Raw genomic sequence first — 5,000 nt, forward strand, 5'->3', positions numbered from 1 at the left:
GTGTGTATGCGTGCGTGTGTGTGTGTGTGTGTATGTGTGTGTGTGCGTATATGCATTTTTGTATGCGTGCTTGTGCGCGCAATTAGAAGAGTGCACTAAATGATGGTCTGGCTTCGAAAATAAACAGACTATACCTCCGAAGCCGTGGCCATGATGTATGGGAGCAACAGAACCAAGGTTCGGGCTACCCCGAACCATGACTTACCTTTCTTCGAGCCTGAGTTCCGAACGACGCAGCAGGGACACCGATCAGACTTGGGCACGTCGTCGGCACACACGGCCTCCGAGCGCGACCCTTTGGCCGCACAGATGCCTCCCAAGGCCTTACAAGCTCTGACTGCCTGAACTGCATCTTTCTCGGAGCCTCCCACGCGTTTACCTCCCTGAGTAAGGAAAGGATTGTGTTCAATGCAAAGGTGTTGACTGCATATGGAATTGCATATATTAATAAAAAATGAAATAAAATTATATAAGTAGAGTATTTTGTTTCCTTTGCTGTTACTGTCTCTTTTTTCTGTATATACGTTTTTCTTAATACATACATACACACAATATATAATATATATATATATATATATATATATATATATATATATATGTATATATATAATATATCTATATATATGTTTGTGCGCAATATATATACATATATATATATATATACATATATATATATTTATATACATACTGTACATGTATATATATATATATATATATATATATTGATAGATAGATAGATAAGTAGATAGATAGATAGATAAATAGATAGGTAGATAGATAGACAGAGGGTTCGATAGATAGATTGGTAGGTAGATTGATAGATATGAGATATCGCTGTTTCATAGCATTGGGAAAAATTCTTTAACGAAAGATGTCAAATTGTGTAAACTATAGTCTGTGCAGGAAAACACTAGGATGAAAGTTTCAAATAAAAATACTATTACCAGAATTGACCTAATCATCCACAAAATATTCTGTAATATCTCACCTGCTCACTAGAAAAAAAAAATCGGATTAATATGACCTAAAGAAAGAAAATAATTTGTAGTTCATCTTATATTTACTTTTCACATCGTGAAAAACAAAAATGCACTGAAATCTTTGTGTCATCGAAAAATATTTTAAATGACAGTCGTGATCGATAGAACCTTTCGGCGCATATCGTACTGTATAACATATACCTTCCCCAACTAGGGCGAACAACAAAATGGGTAGTTTTAAAGAAGAAAAAATGGCCACATATATAAAATAAACGCCATTCGACTCGTCTTGACATACAACTATTGAATATATATTTATCTCGATTCGACCCGTGTATAGTTTGTTTTTTCTAGCGAATGTGTTTTCCCTTACAAAAATTTCTGTCGAAAATGAGATGGTTGGCCCAAAAGCTGTATATGAATGATTACAATATTTCTTTAAATCCTATAATCGACATAAAAACATCTGAATAACGCTTATCCTTATGCATGAGTTTGCATAAAAGAAAACTGTTATGCTAATATAGAAGATGTTCAAATAGTAGATAGAGCTACTGTCATAACGTCGTGTAAAGGTCAGCCTTAAGTCACAGTATTTTATCTGAATACTTTTGTTTTCAAATGAAGGTGACAGTCGACTGACGAATTATCATAAATGAAAGCAATGTTACTTTCCGTTCTCAATTGCTTTATTAGTGGATGAGAGCAAAGGTTTTACTTTCCTCGCTAAACATGTGCCAACCATTTCAGTCAGCTTCCGCAGTGAGTTTAAAAAATGCAGTTTTGTCAAACGATGATATACAAATAAACAAAAATTGCATGTGAATATGGTCAAGTAAGACAAGAGTATCGTCACCACAATGCAAATAATACGCCAACTTGAGCCAATATTCCTGCTTCCAGAGGAGGATCCGCCACAGCCAGACGCCATGTTGGAGCGACCAAAACCATTATACACAAGTCAGTCGACACGCCATTATCGTGACGTCATGTCGCTCGTTTGGAGATGTGATGGTGTGAGCTGAGCTGTACTTTACAAGAGAGAGTCGAATTTGTCAACGTGAAATCAGTTTCGCTCGTGAACTATCAGTGAATTAGATCCTGTATAACAACTATGTTAGACTGTTGTTAGATATTCTGGTACCAGAATGCCAAAAAGAAAATAAGAATACCAGAAATTAGTTATTTCCTGTTCCCAAAGAAGAAAAACTCGACAGAGATTCTTACTGCATGTCCGAGTTGTCGTCGTCGCAATGCGGAGCTTACAGTAATATGGATTAAACTAAATAAAACGTATAACAGGTACTTGCACCTACAAAGAAAATCCTCATTAAGTATATTATGAAGATATCCTATACTAATTAGAGAGAAATCTGGAAAAGTTTGGGGCCTCCTACAGTAAGTGGGCTGCTTTGACAGATTCGTTATATTGGTCAATGTATTGAATTCTCGCAGTTCCTAATAAATGTATTTTTGAACATTTCTCTTGCCTTTAATTCCTGAAATTGTCATTTTAGTTCAATAAGGAGAGATAACGAGATCGGCTGAGATAAGATAGATAAAGAATTAATAGCTATGTTAGGGAACTTTGTGCAGACCAAGTAAGAAAAGACGAGGGGAGGAAACCGCGGGACTTCGATCCATATAAGCAAGTTTATTTTTTTTTTTCTTTTTTTTTGGGGGGGGGGCTGGTGCTATAGTCTTATTCAGTATAGAGAAACGTCTCTCATGAAAACTATATTAGCTAACCCTGTAAAGAATTAAATTTCTCTTAACGATTTTGTTTTGGTCGACTAGAGACGATCTTAGTCACCTTGGAAAAACTCCTCTGTACTGCCGTGGATAAACAGCTTGAGGAGAAAGCGTTCAAAGACAGAAATCGGCAAAACGAGAAATAAGGTGTACACTCCATCATGCCGGAAAGAAGAGAAGAATTTTTAATATCTGCAGTGTCTTGATGTCCTTCGTCCGACAAAAGTCAAGTCGTAGGTGGGTGGGAAGATGTCTCCAACAAGAATTTGCGAGGTTCTCCGTGAACACAGATCTCTCCAGGAAGAATTTGGGCTGTTGTCTGTGCTGTATCAGTGTGGGATTGTTTCTATGTCACTGGCTGAAAGTTGTAGGGGAAGGAAATGTTGTGTACTACGTAATAAGAGGGTATAGCACTGTGGAAGGTTGTGCCCAAGAGTCCAACAATTCCGAAAAGCAGGAGTCAATAACTTCAGAGATTACATACACGATCTGAGGCTGCGAGAGCCACGAGGGACACGAGGACGAGGAGGAAGATCTTCATGACGTCACAGGGATGACACGTGGCAAAAGATCTCGTTCAGTGTCAACCGAAAAAGTGGCAGGTTCGAAATTGACGCCAGACGAGATCCACCCTACACCGGTTGTACGCTTCTGCTGGAGTGCCAAGCGAACAAAGGATGCCAGCCAATAGACCAATACTGTATATATAGGAGAGCGACCCAGGTGCTCACTGGGTACCGAAAGACCAGATGTAAATGTTTAAGTGGGCGTATCTTTGTGATTTACTGAAATAATATTAGCATTATTTTCTTTTGTGCTGTCGCAAGGGGGCCGAGGAGACAAAGGAGAGGACAACTGGAAATTGGCGCTGTCCCTTACAAATGAATAAATAGAACAATGACCGATACAAAGCGTGAAAAGTAGGGTTGTGTACAGTGTATTGTTTATTCTCTCCATAACAATGATGTTACATGCGATAGGCTGGTAGGCTTATAACGATATAGAGGGTTATGAAAATAATACGAGACAAGCAGGTGGGAAAGTCTTTACGTGTGGAGCATCAATTGATTCATATCAGCCATTGTGAACCAAAAACAATACTGGTATGGTCACACACACACATAAAGAAACACTTGTACATAAGCTCTCTCTCTCTCTCTCTCTCTCTCTCTCTCTCTCTCTCTCTCTCTCTCTCTCTCTCTCTCTATTTCTTTCTCTCTCTATTTCTCTCTCTCTCTCTTTTTCTCTCTATTTCTCTCTCTCTCTCTCTATCTATCTATCTATCTATCTATCTATATCTATCTATCTATCTATTTATCTCTCTCTTTCCTTCGCGGATGCATAGACCCATTCAGTCATGCACAAGCACACACATACACGCACACACACGCGCGATCTTACAAATAAGGTGAAAGAACCAAAAGAAGAGTTATATGTGCAACATATTAGACATGAATACAGTAAATGTAGATTAAGAATAACTGAAGGAAAAGTATCCTACAAAAGATATGTTCTAATGTCGAGGGTCTGATTTTAAAACTTAGTGAGCAGAAAGACCAGACTGAAACTCAATGGCAAAATACTGTGTATGTCAGAGACGAAGTTGGATAAGTATGTACAAAAAGGTTTACTATCAACGGATACATCACACAGAGAAAAGACAAAGGGGGTATGAAAAAGTGTATTAATACTAAAAAAAACTTACGTTGTAACAACAATAGTAACAGAGAGAACTTGAGGAATAATGATAATGATGATTATGATGATAATGATGATAATGATGATAATGATAATAATGATAATAATGATAATAATGATAATAATGATAATAATGATAATAATGATAATAATGATAATAATGATAATAATGATAATAATGATAATAATGATAATAATGATAATAATGATAATAATGATAATAATGATAATAATGATAATAATGATAATGATGATAATGATAATAATGATAATAATGATAATATTGATAATAATGATAATAATGATAATAATGATGATAATGATAATAATGATAATGGTAATAATTGTAACAATGTTAGTAATTTATTGTTCATGACGACAAAACGTGCTGCTGCTTTAGTTCATAGGAGATCGTCCAATAGAAAATCGAACTTCTTTAGTTTGGGGTGAAAATGGCTGAGATTTTTTCGTAGTAATTGTCTTATCTCAGAAGATACCACCGAGGTTTCAAGTCATTTATGTTTATACTTTTTTATTATGATTTTTATTTTTTTTTATTTTTGAGGGGTA

The sequence above is a fragment of the Oratosquilla oratoria genome, chromosome 38 (genome assembly GCF_046742065.1).
Source record: "Oratosquilla oratoria isolate Oo_2021 chromosome 38, ASM4674206v1, whole genome shotgun sequence".
NCBI lineage: Eukaryota > Metazoa > Arthropoda > Malacostraca > Stomatopoda > Squillidae > Oratosquilla > Oratosquilla oratoria.